The sequence below is a fragment of the Malus sylvestris genome, chromosome 5 (assembly GCF_916048215.2).
Source record: "Malus sylvestris chromosome 5, drMalSylv7.2, whole genome shotgun sequence".
Classification (NCBI taxonomy): domain Eukaryota; kingdom Viridiplantae; phylum Streptophyta; class Magnoliopsida; order Rosales; family Rosaceae; genus Malus; species Malus sylvestris.
In genome coordinates this window covers 23705370-23721751 of record NC_062264.1, presented here as the reverse complement: position 1 = coordinate 23721751, position 16382 = coordinate 23705370, and positions in this window count along the sequence as shown.

The following is a 16382-nucleotide window of genomic DNA, read 5'->3' as shown; positions in this document are numbered from 1 at the left end:
TCAAAAAAAAAAAGTTAATAATAAAATAATCCAACTTTACTATCGAAGAACTTTAAGTGTAGTAAAGCCTCATCAGCAATAGGTAACTTAATCCCTTTAAATGAATAATAATTACCCAAGTGCATTTCGACTCTAAATTAAATAGCCCATAATTGGTTTTATGGTGGAATCTCAATTTCATCATGGTATCAGAGCGGGTTGTCCTCGTGTGAAGCCAAATGGCCACACGCGCTCCATGATACCTAGTTGTTGTCTACATGTAGGCTTTAAAATCCACCACACGTGCGGGGGCATGTTGAGAGTTGTTTCACATCGGTGAGGAACAATGTTTGCTATGTGCTTATATGATCTTGGGCTACTCCCCATATTGCTAATTGGTTTTATGGTGGAACCTCAATTTTCATATTAAAATATTAGTATTTTTAGTTTATAAAATAATAAACGATTGGTTGAAAGCATTTGAAAATATTGAAATGTAGTGTTAAGTGAAGGAACATGGTTAGATATTTATAGGAAAAAAAATTATAATTTATTATATTTTTAATTCCTCTCTACTTGTAAGTGAGATGTCTTAGGTTCGATTCTCACCAAAAGTGAAGTTGAACAACATTATTGCTAGCTCATTATGAAACTAATTAGCTAAAGCCCATATCCCTTAATGTAGCTAATATCAAATGTTTAAACAAATTAATTTTTTTTATCATTTTTAATAATTTTTTAATAATTTAAACAGTGGTGTGTCATGATGATGTCAGGCTTGAGTCATATAGGCATGGTACTGGGTCAAGCGATTACTGGTTGACTTCTTCATTGGGTTCACCTTGACACGCCCCGATCCTGGTGTCCGAATGACAACAGAATGACCATGTGCTGGCCAACACCCGAGGGTGACGCAAGCCATTTTATGAATGCGTATGCTTGGAAAATGTCACGCATTATCACTTTAAAATTGTTATAGTAAAATATTATTATACTTTTGTTAAAGTTTGTACTTGAATTTTATATTATGTAGTTACGCGCGAAATTATTATGCATGTTTCACATGCCATCGAGATAGGGTGGCACGAGTTCTTCTGGGCCGTCGCCCCTTGGCAGCGCGTGCGGTGATGCGTAAAGGTACTCGAGATCCTTCCTTAAGTTTTTCGACGTCTGTTTTCCCAAATTCAATCATTTTAGTATAATTTTATTAATTGGTCCATTTATGTGCTTAGGTGCGTTTCCGTCCTCCCTAGTTCGAACGACTATTCAATGACTGAGTATCTGTGAGTGGATCCCTTCTAAAATGCATGATTTTATTATTAGAAATGCATACATGAAAAACATGATTTTATGACTACGTTTTATGAAACGTTTATTGAGTTATCGGATTAACGCTTTATGAAATATCATGCTTTATCGAACTTATGTTACATATATATTTATGAATATGATTTATGATATGATATTTGAGCTATTGAGTCCCGATGAGATATAGTTTGGAAAGATTATGTTTATGATTTTATGTGCTTACTTATATATGCCTTCGGGCGGGCAATGTAGGGCCTTCAGGTGGAAGATTTATATATGCCTTTGGACGGGCGATGTAAGGCATTTGGATGGAAGATTTATATATGCATTCGGGCGGGCGATGTAGGGCCTTCGGGCGGAAGATTTATATATGACTTCGAGCGGATGATGTAGGTCTTTCAGGCGGAAGATTTATATATACCTTTAGACGGGTAATGAAGTGCCTTTGGCGGAAGATTCATATATGCCTTCGGGTGGGCGATGTAGGGCATTCTGGTGGAAGATTTATATATGCCTTCGAGCGAGTGATGTAGGGCCTACATGTAACATCCCACATCGCCCAGGGGAATGATCCTTAAATGTATATTTACATCCCTACCTAGCACGAGGCCTTTTGAGAGCTCACTGGCTTCAAGTTCCGTGGGAACCCCGAAGTTAAGCAAGAAGGAGGCCAGAGCACTCCCAGAATAGGTGACCCACTGGGAAGTTGCTCATGAGTTCCAAAAAAAACAAAACCGTGAGGGAATGGTAAGCCCAAAGTGGACAATATCGTGCTACGATGGTGGAACGGGCCCGAGATGTGGTGGACCCAAGCCGGGATGTGACAAATGGTATCAGAGCCAATCCCTAGTCGAAAGTGTGCCGACATGATGTCGGGCCCCTGGGGGGGTGGATTGTAACATCCCACATCACCTAGGGGAGTGATCCTTAAATGTATATTCACATCCCTACCTAGCACGAGGCATTTTGGGAGCTCACTGGCTTCGGGTTCCGTAGGAACTCCGAAGTTAAGCGAGAAGGAGGCCAAAGCACTCCCATGATGGGTGACCCACTGGGAAGTTGCTCGTGAGTTCCCAGAAAAACAAAACTGTGAGGGAATGGTAAGTCCAAAGTGGACAATATCGTGCTACGGTGGTGGAACGGGCCCGGGATGTGGTGGACCCGGGTGGGGATGTGACACTACGGGCAGAAGATTTATATATGCCTTTGGGCGAGTGATATAGGGCCTACGGCAGAAGATTTATATATGCCTTCGGGCAGGTGATGTAGGGCCTACGGGCTGGAGATTTATATATGCCTTCGGGCGGGTGATGTAGGGCCTTCGGGTGAATGATATCTATATATATGCCTTCGGGCGGGCAATGTAGAGCATACGGGTGGAAGATTTATATATGCCTTTGGGCGGGTGATGTAGTGCCTTCGGGCAAATGATATCTATATATGGCTTCGAATGGGCGATGTAAGGCCTACAAGAGAAAGATTTATATATGCTTTCGGGCATGCGATGTAGGGCCTTTGAGCAATTGTGATACCACTACTAAGCACACTATATATGATATATGTTTTACGAAAATTTTATGGCATGTTAGGGTTTTCGGAAAACCTATTATTTATTATGCTATATGAGTTTTTTTAAACTAGGGGTTAGTACGTTGGAGAATAATTGTTTTAGTATTACTTATATAAAAACTTGGTGCACTCATGTTTTGTTTTGCGCCCCTCAGGACCTAGGAACGAGGCATACGACCCGAGCTACGAGACATTCCTATATCAGTGAATTTGTGTCCTCCCTTATGTGTAGGACATTTTTGTAATTGCAATTTCTAATATTCATTCCACTTGTATTTCGAATTAGTAGTATGCTCTGAACATGTCATGCATTATCGCTTTTAAATTGTTAGCAGTTGAATATTATTATATTTTTGTTAAGGTTTGTACTTGAATTTTATATTGCATAGTTACGTGCAAAATTATTATGCATGTTTCACATGTTCTTGGTATATGCATTCATAAAATGGCTTGCGTCACCCTTGGATGTGGGCTAGCACGTCACCATCTCGTTGTCATTCAAGCACCGAGATTAGGGCGTTTCACACCTTGAGTCCAATCGCCCGAGTAGGCTGGAGTGCTTTGGGGAGGAATGAGAGCGGATTGGGTTGCCTATTCACAAGGCAATAAGCAATGGTGGATTTGCTTCTCATCAAATCCTATCATCATGTAATTTTTATCTTACGTTCATTCTAACTAAAACTCTAAGACACTCTAAAAAAAAAAAAAGCTATTTTTTACCGATGGATGATGATTTTGAAGTTTTGAATCCTCTAACTAGAATATGAAATGATTTATGCAAGTTTTTCCATTTGATTTCAATTTTTTTAAGGTTTAGAAACAAAATTAATGCCTTTTCCAAAGCATACTAGTAGATGCATATATGGGATTTTATTTTTTTTAATTTTTTTAATCATCTAAGCAAAATTAGCATACGAAGGATTAATTAAAACGTACAAGGGGATTAAGTAAAATCAGCAAAAATTAGAATTAAGCACGAAACAAATATGTGAGAGATACATCTTTGTTTATGCATTGAACGTGTTGCATGACACTGATTTTGGGTTTTATTTTTTAAATGGGTGTGTTTATTTATGGAATTGTATTTGTGAAGGTAGTTTAGGTAGTAAATTTGTGTTTAAAGAGATATTGATAGTTTAATTAAAAGTAATATGGGTGTAGAGAGTAAGTTGGGTGTAGAAAAAGGTTATAAGGGTTCAAATAAAATTTCTCATTGATGGTGAATATCGAGTATGTACTATGCAGAAGGTCCGTCTTTAGGAGTGGATCGGGACAGGATCCTGACCTGAAAATGGTCACTCGAATCTCGAACCAATCATTTTCGGTATGAAATTCTGAAAACCAATACCAAAGTTCAAAATCGAACCAAATTTTTTTCTTCAGGATTTCGATATTGTTTTGGGATTTCGATTGCCCAATTTTGAAGACATGAAGGCAGCAAACAAATCCTTGAAGAACAGACAAAAAAGCTATAAAAAAAACCCAAAAAAAAGAAGCAGAAACCCAAATGTAATCTCTCCTAATTATTGTTCAATCCGCCACCATGGGCATCTGAAGAAGGATGGCGTGCCCTAAGTTTGATACCCAACCTGAAAGGAAGCCAAACTTCTGGCCAAGATCGACGATGCTGTCAGCTGAGCTGCTACCTTCTCCGACGCTTGCACATTTAAAACTTCTCACAACGTGTTCGACCCATATGCAAAAAGCAAATCAGGGAGACATAAGTTAAGGAGAAAAGAAGCATGCGTGGAAGACTAGATGATGGGATCAAGAAAAAAAAAAAGGAAAAGATGGTGATGAGGGGTTGAATTTCTGCGTTGGATCAAGATGATGGAAGACAACCTTAATAAAAAATGGACGGCCCAGATAGCAGCAATCCACCAGTTGGAATTAACTCTAACTATAATTAATATATATATATATATAACTTCGGTTCGGTTTGGGATTCGCCAACCACTAGATTAGCAATCTCGAATCTAGTACCAAATGGTTTAGAATCGGTTTGGTATTATATCCCGAAAATTTTGGGAATTCCGGTTTTTGATTTTTTCGGTTTGGTTTGGGATTTTCGGAAATTTTTTCTAGCCCTATCCGTCTTTTTCGGGCTAATTGCAATATAGGTTCAAGCTTGTTGGGCTTTTGTTAGAGCATCTTCAAAAGAGATTTCGTTAGAGGACCTTTGAGTACTCATTTAAGGGGTTAAAGAGAATCTTTGTGTCCCTAAAGGAATATTACCTCCAATGGGAGAGTCCTTACAGTATAATCTCTAAATTTGAGGTTTTTACAATTTGATGTGATAATTTGATTAGGTGCACATTTTTTATTTAGTGTTAACATTTTTTGAATTAATTTAACATTATGTTCTCGCAAAATACTTTTGTGAACATTTTAACCAAAAAAAAATAATGAGACAGTAACTCAAATTGAAACTGTTAATCTTTCAACAAAGGCAATATGAAAAGAGAAAAAAAAAATTGAAAACCAACATGAGAGACTAACCTAAATTGAAATGATTATTTAATTGGAACCGTTGATCTTTCAATGGTAAAAAAATTTGTAAAGCAAGAATCAATCTGGACCCTCCATTTTATATGGTTAAAAAGAAAAAAAACAGACAAAGCCATGTGACTGAGACACACGCCTGCTTTTCCACTTAAATTGTCATATTGGGTCCACCATTTGAGTCCACGTAGTCTATCGAGACTCTATACATGGGTACATACACCAAGTATCCGACGAGTCCCTATACTTTAGGGACTCACTTTCTGATCCATTGGAGATTCATTTTGTCTTTATATTTGTTTTAAACTCATTTTATATGGTGGTTGTCCCTTTAGGACTCCATTGGAGATGTCAAAATTTTATTTGATTATTGAAGTATTTAAATTTTTTTTTAACAAATGATATTATCTACAATAAAGGAGAAAGGGATGGGCTTTGCCTCACAATAGGCTAGCAATAATGTGGTTCAAATTCACATTTGACAAGAATCGAACATAAGACTTCTCACTTACAAGTGAAGAGGAATACCTCTAAATCGTAGTACTAAGTGGCGACCATTTAATTGAATATAGATATTAATTGACGTGGTTAATTTTTCTTTTGGTTGAACAAACGATATTATCTACATTAAGGGGATGGGGGAACAAGCTAAGCCTCACAATGGGTTAGCAATTATGTGGTTCAAATTCACATTTGGCGAGAATTGAACCTAAGACCTCTCACTTAATTGAATATATATGTTAAATTTTCTTTCTTTTCAATAGATGTGTTAAATTTTATTTTATTAATATTTTGGGTCAGACAAGGAAAGGAATCTCCATCTTTTTTCAAAAATGGTAGTTAGTTATGGATCTACACCATATTGAACTTTAATGATGAAATTGGTACCAGGTGGAATAACCTGTATATAAAAATAATAATCTATTGGACTAACTAGTCAAACCCGCTAGTCAACTAAGACATATATATTAGTCAATAAATCAACGATTAAAAGACCAATTTAAGTTACCAAAAGTTATCCTAGTCAGCAAGCACTCAATTTGTTCCAAGTTATCAACGTGTCAAATGAGCATGATTGTGAGCACATACTTATTAAACATTCAAGTGATACATGTAACATGTATATGTATGTGAGGTATGTGACACAATATAGATAACTTTGAACACAAGATGTTTTTGATTGGAAAAACTCACATCTAGGTTAAAAAACTAGGGACTCTCCACTAAGTCCAATCCACTTGCATAATCAAGGTTCATAAAAAGTACCACGCAAAGCTCAATTCTTAGATCCCTATTTATGGAGCAGCTTTACCTTTGTGCAACCTTGCCTCACAAGATGAACTCATTCAGTCTTCATGAAATGGCACCTCCTCCTGAGCTCTTCACCTTGTGGCACCGAGACCAGCACACAAACTATGCATATGATGATATGGCTATGATATGCATATATGAATTCAAATATCTGGTCAGTTTCTCTAGTCAAACAGTTAAATGAAGAAATTGACAAGAATCCTAAGATGGTCAGTTTTAAATATTTGAAACTAGAAACACTTAATCACAAATTTAATGCAAACCAAAGACAATGCAACCCTATTCTTTAATGATTGGGTGTTTAATGCATAAAAGAAGGTTTTGCAATGAGGGTTTCATAAATGAAGAACAAAGAAGAAGGTGAGGCCTTAATGCCTTTTTCTCTCTTTCTCTCTCTAGAAATATAATATGAAAACCCCAAAAAACGAAGAACCCTAGCTGGGGATCTTAACCCAAAAGCTTCAGTTTGTTTTTCACCTACCAAAGACACTTGTCATCCTACAAACTGATCAGAAAAGATTAAGTGCTAAGATCTGACTATCAACAGAAAGCTATCAGAAAACCTATGTGGATATTTTTTAATTTGCGTGCCTAGCTTGTTGAAAATCTACGCGAAAGCCTGACTAGACAACTAGGCTAGTCAGAATGAAGCACAAATGTAGAAGTGAAATGCACATGCATGAACAAACCTTTTGAAGTAAGATGCATCCCATCCTTGTACATTTCTTCACAGTTGACACAGCCCATAAACAAAAAACAGCCTAAAGCTAGATTGAGCATGTGGTACACTTACAATGTTGACATGGAAAGCCAAACCTAAAAGTCTAGACTTCACAAATGATCTGAACCGTCTATTGTTAAAGTTGTACATCATAATCATCTTTCCAAAATATTAGCAAAATCAAAAATATTTGAGGCATCTAATTAAGTTCAAAAAAAGTAATAAACACTATATTCTAAGAAACATTGAAATTTCACCGTGGTAATTAAATAGGTAAATAGTCTTGGATTAAATTAAATTTTTGCAAAGATGATTTATGAATCGATACTTACAGAATAGATGGTTCAGATCATTGAAGTTCGATGTAGGGTGGATCCCACAATTAATTCCATTTTCTGAAAAGAAAAATAGGGATAGCTTTCCTTAGAGGGCTTGTATATTGGGTCCATAGTTACATTAACTATTAAAAAATAATTAAAGTTTGATCTTAGTTTCCATCTTATTAGTTGTCAATGGGACTTAGGCATTAAAAACTAAGCTAGCATATGCCTACACACTTTGTATGAACAATTTTTATTTTTTAAATGAGAATGAGAGAGGGTGAGGGAGAGAGAGTGGGTGGGAGTAGGAGTGAGAGGTTTTGGGTTTATTTTTTATTTTTTTAATATTAGACATATCTTAACATCAACTGCATGTGAAGCTTGAATTAAAAACAGTAAAATTTGGATATGTCAAATTACATTATTGCCATCATTTATTTTTTGTATGATAGAAGACAAATAGGTTTTTCACCCTTTTTTGGTTGACAAAGAGGGTTCTATTAATAGGTAGTTTAGATTAAAGGCATTAGACACCATCTTTGTTTGTTGTAAAAAAAGATAGCTAGATAGCAAACAGTCAAATGACTCAGCTATCACGTCATATATTGTAACGACCCGTCCTAACTTTTATGAAGCGTCGAGGGTAATTTTGTAATTTCACTTTGGTTGGGGTATTTAGTTTAAATGTTTGCTTTTTGGTCTTATTTGGTGTGCCACATGAGGCCCACCTCTGTTTTTGGTCCTCGGTTCCCTCTTTTTTTTTCCCTTTCTTCTACACATAAACACAACAACAACAACAATTGTTGCACACCACCATCCCCCACCCTCTATGTGAACCCCATGAACCTAGAAACGGCGAGGGGACTCTTCCCTAGTTTACCGGCAAGAAATGTGTGTTTGCAAGCATTTTCTGGCCATATTCAGTCACATTTTGGATTCTGAATAGGTATAATCTTATTCCTCTTATCGTAAGCTTCGTTTTGACATATTATGGGTCTGATTTGGCTAAGAAATAAGGAAGTTATAACATTTTAAAGTTTACCTAGTTTCCAGCGATCTCTGCCACTTTCGAGACATTTTTTTGGCCAAACCACAATGAGCTGGCCATCGAAAAGGTACCATTCTATTCGTCTTGTCGAGAAGTATGATTTTCGTTTTTGAATCATTTGATTTCGTTAAGTATTGAAGAAGTTATGAAGCTTTGAATATTACTTCGTTAAGTATTGAAGAAGTTATAGAGCTTTGAATATTACCCCAAAATTCGGCCAAAACCCAGTTTCCGATAGGTTTCCAGCGAACTGGGTCAACCTGACATATTGACCCGTTCACCCGATCCGAATTCGACCAGACCCAAAACCCTATTCCGACCCGACCCAGATGGAATATTACGTCAGAGAATATTCTCTAGAATCTTTCTAGATATTCTTCAGAATATTCTTGAAATATTCTCCAGAATATTCTTGGAATATTCTCCAGAATATTCTTGTTGACTTTTACAAAATTTGCCCGGGACCCCTCTTAGGGTATTTTGATGTCCATAATCCGTTTCCAACGTCCATTTGCCCAAATTCAATCACTTTAGTAGTGTTTTATTAATTGGTCCCTTTATGTGCTTAGCTGCTTTTGTTAGTGGTGTTTCCATCCTACCTAGTTTGCACGGCTATTCGACTACGGAGTAAGGTGAGTGGACTCCTTTTAAAATGCATGATTTTATTATTAGAAATGCATACATGAAAGTATGATTTTATGACTACGTCTTATGAAACGTTTTTGAGTAAATCAGATTTACGCTTTATAGAATATCATGCTTTATTGGATTTACGTTCTTTGAAAGATTTATGATTATATACTACGAACATGATTTATGATATGATGTTTGAGCTAGTGAGCTCATTTGAGATATATTTTGGAAATATTATGTTTTTGATTTTATGTGCTTATATGTGCCTACGGGCGGAAGATACTTATATATGGCTTCGGCCGGGAGATACTTATATATGGCTTTGGCTACTTAGATATGGCTTCGGTCGGAGGATGTAGTGTTTACAAGTGGAAGATACTTATATATGACTTCGGCCGAAAGATATTTATATATGCCTAAGGGCGGGTGATGAAGTGCCTTCGGGCGAATGAAGATTTATATATATATATATATATATATATATATATATATGCCTTTATGATGCTATTAAGCACACTATATATGATATATGTTTTGTGAAGGTTTTATTGCATGCTAGGGTTTTCAGAAAACCTATTACTTATTATGCTATATGAGTTTTCTAAATTGGGGGTTAGTATGTTGAAAAAATAACTGTTTTAGTATTACTTATATATAAACTTGGTCCCCTCATGTTTTGTTTTGCGCCTCCTCAAGACTTAGAATCGAGACCTACAATCCCGGCTTCAAAGCATTTTCACATCAGTATCTTCGAGTCATCTCGATATAAGATCCATTTATGTGTTCATACATTTTTATAATATTCCTTCTTCAATGTTCTGGTTTAGTTGTATGCTCTGAACACGTTCCACAATTGCATATTCATTATAATTAAATTTACGAGTTTTATTTATGTTCGTTTTATCTTTATAGTTCTCATGCATGTAAGTATGGTTTCGTCATATTCGGGTGTCGGCCAACACGTGCCTACCCTGGTGTTTGGAGGATATTAGGGTCGGTCGTGTCAATTTGGTATCAAAGCATAGTTTGTTCAAAGCATACTTAGGATCTTCTATTACTGTAGTAATATGTTGGCCTTGACATCATTTGGATGTCACGGTTTTCAAATTTTGGTGTCATTCGATGTAGTTGTGCAAACCTTTTTATGTCTGAATTGTCACATTCTATTTGAAATACAAGAATTTATGTTGGGATTGTGCCTCATTGGTGACAAAATGGAATGATGGACGACTTTTAACAACGGACCGATACTCTGCGACATGCGTTCCCTATGAATGGCGGGCAGAGTCAGATTTACATTAGGTGAAGTGAAATAGAAATTCTCAGTAAAAGGAAGTCTGGTTAAGACCAGCTGAAGATCTGAAACGAGGATGTTACTCTGCGACATGCGTTCCCTAGGAATGGTGGGCAGAGTCGGATTTACATATGAGTGTTGTGAAACAGGAAAATCTTAGTGGTGGTTAAGGTTTAGACCATACCAGCTGAAGTGTTCTGAAACGATGATGTTACTCTGCGACATGTGTTCCCTAACAATGATGAACAGATTCATGTTTATATGGAGATTGCTCGAAACATCCGATGTTCATGTTAAAGAAAGTGAGGAAGCATCAGTTATATGCATAGTGTAGCAAGTGTTAGTTTGGTGGGATCGAATCATGTATTGGACTTGTTGTTTCCACTGAAGGAAATTATGTGGACCCTTAAAAGATTTCTCGATTATTGTCTTACCGATAACCTTCTTGCTTACTCCAACAATGAGGTCAAGTTCACTAAACATCGACAGTCAGCTTTACACCAAATTCTTCGAACATTGATTTTGTTTAGATTAGATACTTTCTTATGGACTTTTTTTTGTAGCAGACACTACTCTCATCAATTTCCAAAAAAGGTTACGACTGTTGGAAATTGAAAATCCTCACAATGTGTTGTGAAATGCGAAATGTCCTTGGTTTCATCACTTTCTATCAGCCGTGCTTAACAATTCTTTGAGCATAACCCTATTTCCTTTTCGGCTAAGAAACTAGTCAATTTTGTTTGAGACATTGAAGGTGAACGAAGTTTCTAACAAATGAAGTATTGACTCTGTTGATCATCGTTTTTACACTTTTCGATTGGTATCGATAAATTTCAAATTCTTCGGTGATGTGTTATTGAATGTTTGGCTGCAAGCTGATGCAGCATGACTGAGTAACGCGTGTGCATTTTGACGGTTGGAACCATATAAAGTGAATCATCATATTCTTAACCTAGAGCTGGTAACCGTTTTCCCTTGCTGTAAAATCTAGTGACGTTTTCTCTACTGCGATAAGTGTTGCATTATTTCTGACCAAAGAAGTTGTTGTCACATCCGAGACCGGCTCTGTTATAGCATGATATTATCCGCTTTGGGCCTCAATCACGCCCTCATGGTTTTGTTTCTGAAAACTCAGACAAGAACTTCTCAGTGAGTCACCCATCATAGGATTGCTTTCACCCGAACTAGCTTAACTTCGGAGTTCCAATGGAATCCTAAACCAGTGAGTTCCCAAAAGGCATCGTGCTATAGGAGGTGGGCATGTACATATAAGGCACATCACCCCTTCTCCGTTGGTCGATGTGGGATGTTACAATCCATCCCTTTAGGATACCGACATCCTCGTCGGCACACTCGCACCACACTACAGAGTGGCTCTGATACCATTCTGTCACATCCCAGACCGGCTCCGTCGTAGCATGATATTGTCTGCTTTAGGCCCCTACCATGCCCTCAAGGTTTTATTTCTAGGAACTCAGACGAGAACGTCATAGTGGGTCACCTATCCTAGGATTGCTCTCGTCCGAACTCGCTTAACTTTGGAGTTCCGATGGAATTCGAAGCCAGTGAGTTTCCAAAAGGCCTCGCGTTATAGGAGGTGGGCATGTACATATAAGGCACATCATCCTTTCTCCGTTGGTCGATATGGAATGTTACATTGTAGTGTGTTCTAACATAGAAATAGTTGAGTATTAGACGGAATAGATGGATATAACTCATCGGTGATTCAGATTGCACTTTTAAGTATCATCTTGGTTGGATAAATTTCGTAGCTCGTGTCCTTAGTCAGGAATCTTATGGACAACTTACCTTAATTCAAGCTATCCATTTCCCACTATCGTTGGCCTTACTTTGGCATCCGATCCCTGATAAGTATTGTAGGCTTACTTCCTAGTCAAACCTGTATCGATAGTTTTCGGGCAGAAAGCTTGAGGGGTTTGATCAGTAATGTGCGAGTTTGAAGGAGCAAGTGTCGGATAACACGAGACGGGATTTGAAAGTCTAGGGAGTTGGAACTTTGTTGTTAAGAAACAAATTGTTTTGCCTAAGGGTATTGAAGTTGTGAAAAGAAAAATTCTTGATAAGGCTCACGTCTCAGCGTATGCCATGCATGATGGCAGTACTAAATTGTACCACTATTGTCGTCCATTTTATTACTGGTATTGTATGAATGGGATATTGCTGAATATGTGAGTAAATGTTTGAGTTACTGGTAAGTGGAAGCCATCGGGCTTGTCTTAATTTCTTTCTATTCCTGTTTGGAGGTGGGAAGGAATTTCCATGGTTATCTTTTTTAGGTTGTTGAGGACCCACTGAGGATGCTAATGGAAATAGGTACCATAGATTTCCTGTACAAACCACCCTGTACACGTGGAGACTATGATGACGTTTCAGTATTTGTTAATCAACTCACTTGTCATTTCATCTACCAGTCCGTAAGGACTATACTTTCGAACACTTGTCATAATTCTTCATTCTAGACTTTGTTTGATTGACATCTCGTTCGACATTGGTTTCGACTGAAACCCCATATTCACCTCCTGATGTTGGATGGTGTTCTAGTCAACTTTGGGTTCGTGTGTACCCTATGACACTTCATATGATTTCTAAAGTAGAAAGACCATTTAGGAAAACCACTTCGGTTCAAAAGTTTTTGCTGAGACCACAAATCATTCAATCACCCATTATCACCCTATCGAGTGAATCATTACCACTGAAGATTGAATACCTCTGAGGTTATCATTGTAACAAGTTATTGTGATTATTAGAAGGGGAACAAGTCTGAGTTTTTGCCTATTAGATTACTTTTGATTACCAATCGAGTCGAGCCCATACTCAACCATCTCGACTTATCACCGAATCAAGTTTTGTACTCACACATGTTCTTGCATCAAAGTTAAGCATTCACTCTAGTTATCTTGTACTTTAGATTTGTGGACTTGTTTGACCCTTAAATTCTTAAGTGTTCTTTTAGCTTTCTTGGCATAGCCGTTCGCTAAATCCGAGAGAAATTTTCAATGAATCAGCTCGCTTAGGCTTTGTGAATCACATTATTTGGTTTTAGGGTGTGCCATCACTATTGTACCTCATCGTGATATGCGTTTCACTTCTAAGTCTCTTGAAGTTTTCTTAAAGGCTATAGGTACTAAGTTGTTGTCCAGTACTGCATTTCATTCTCGGACTGTTAGACAGTCTGAACGAATTATCTAGACCTTGGAGGACGTGTGGTGTTTGTTCATTCTTTGATTTCAACATGATTAGACTTTGCACCGATCTCTTTCTGAGTTGTTTACGACGACAATTTTTATTTTCATTTGGGTATGACACTATTTGGGACATGGTATGCTACATTTTATAGGCAACATTGGTTAGATAGAAGAGTATTGCAAACTGGTATTCAGAGGATTGAATCTACGATACGGGAAATTGTGTGTTTTTGATAATGTCGCCTTGGAGTTGGATAAAATGGTAATGTTGCACCCTTAGGAAATTACTACTTGCTTATCTAGACAACAATGTGTTGTCGATGTTACGGGCTGTAGATTGTAATATCGATGGCTTATTCGTTGGGTTCATGAAGCAAGTGTGCAGGTAGACCCATCTACGGTAGTTATGATTGAGTAGTTATTGTTGGGGCTCGACCCAAAGACACACACCTATTCTCGGAGTACATGACATTATGAATGCTTGGGCGAGACCCACTTTTCAATGTCGGTTTTTATTTTCAATACAAGTATTATAACTTACCTTATTATAGTTATATATTTGTATGTTTGACATTACAAACGTTTGGGTGAGTCTTTTCCATTTTTAGTTTTAAGTTCAGTACGAGTTCTCGGCTTCTTTGTTTATACATATCTATTTTGACGTTATCTTAATGTGCGTACATATTTTTGACCTTACGTTATTATATATTTTCGACTTTATATCTTTATAAAGTATGATTATACTTTTATATTGATAGGGGAAGAAGGTATGAGCTTGGAGGCATGAAAGAGGAATCATTGCAACCTGATTGCAACGGTGTGGCATATCTTCGAGCATTTATGTATAACAAGTTATTTCAAATTTTGAGGACGAAATTTTCTTAATGGGGGTAGATTGTAACGACCTGTCCTGGATTTTACGGAACGTCGAAGGTAATTTTGTAATTTCGCTTTAGTTGGGGCATTTATTTTAAATGTTTGATTTTTGGTCTTATTTGGTGTGCCACGTAGGGCCCACCTCTGTTTTTGGTCCCCGATTCCCTCTTTCTTTTTCCCTCTCTTCTCCCTTGTAAGGCTCTCTCACTCTCTCTTCTCTCATTTATCTCATCTCTCTCTCTCTCTCTAACCTCCCATCTTTGGGAAAGCACACAAACACAACAACAACAACTGCTACACACCACCATCCCCCACCCTTTGTGTGAACCCCACGAACCTAGAAATGGTGAGGGGACTCTTCCCCAGTTTACCTGCGAGACCAGTGTGTTTGCAGGTATTTTTCGACCATCTCCAGTCACCTTTTGGCTTTCGAATAGGCATAATCTTATTCCTCTCGTCTGAAGCTTCGTTTTGACATATTATGAGTTCGATTTGGCTAAGAAATGAGGAAGTTATAACCTTTTAAAGTTTACCCAATTTTCAGTGACCTTCGCCACTTTCAAGGTGTTTTCCGGCCAAACCACGGTGAGTTACAGAATATTTTGTCAGGAAATATTCTCTGAAATATTTATGGAATATTCTTATTGACTTTTACGAAATTTGCCCTGGACCCCTCTTAGGGTATTTCGACGTCCTGAATTTGTTTTCGACGTCCGTTTTCCCAAATTCAATCATGTTAGTAGAGTTTTATTAATTGGTCACTTTATGTGCTTATGTGCTTTTGTTAGTGGCGTTTCTGTCCTACCTAGTTTGCATGGCTCTTCAATAACAAAGTAAGGTGAGTGGACCCCTTCTAAAAAGCATGATTTATTATTAGAAATGCATATATGAAAGCATGATTTTATGACTACGTCTTATGAAACGTTTTTGAGTAAATCGGATTTACGCTTTATGGAATATCATGCTTTGTTGGATTTACATTCTTTGAAAGATATATGATTATATACTATGAACATGATTTATGATATGATATTTGAGCTATTGAGCTCTGATGAGATATATTTTGGAAATATTATGTTTATGATTTTATGTGCTTATATGTGCCTATGGGCGGAAGATACTTATATATGGCTTCGGCTGGGCGTTTGTAGATGGCTTCGTTCGGAAGATACTTATATATGGCTTCAACCAAGGGATGTAGTGCATACGGCAGAATATACTTATATATGGCTTCGGTTGAAAGATATTTATATATGCCTACAGGCAGGTGATGAAATGCCTTCGGGTGAATGAAGATATATATATATATATATACACACACACATATATATATATATATATGTCTTCATGATGCTATTAAGCACACTATATATGATATATGTTTTATGAAGGTTTTATGGCATGCTGGGGTTTTCGGAAAACCTATTACTTATTATGCTATATGAGTTTTCTAAACTGGGGGTTAGTACGTTGAAGAATAACTGTTTTAGTATTACTTATATATAAACTTGGTCCACTCATGTTTTGTTTTGCGCCCCTCTCAAGACTTAGAATCGAGGTGTACAATCCCAGCGTCAAGGCACTCCCGCATCATTATCTTCGAGTCCTCTCAATG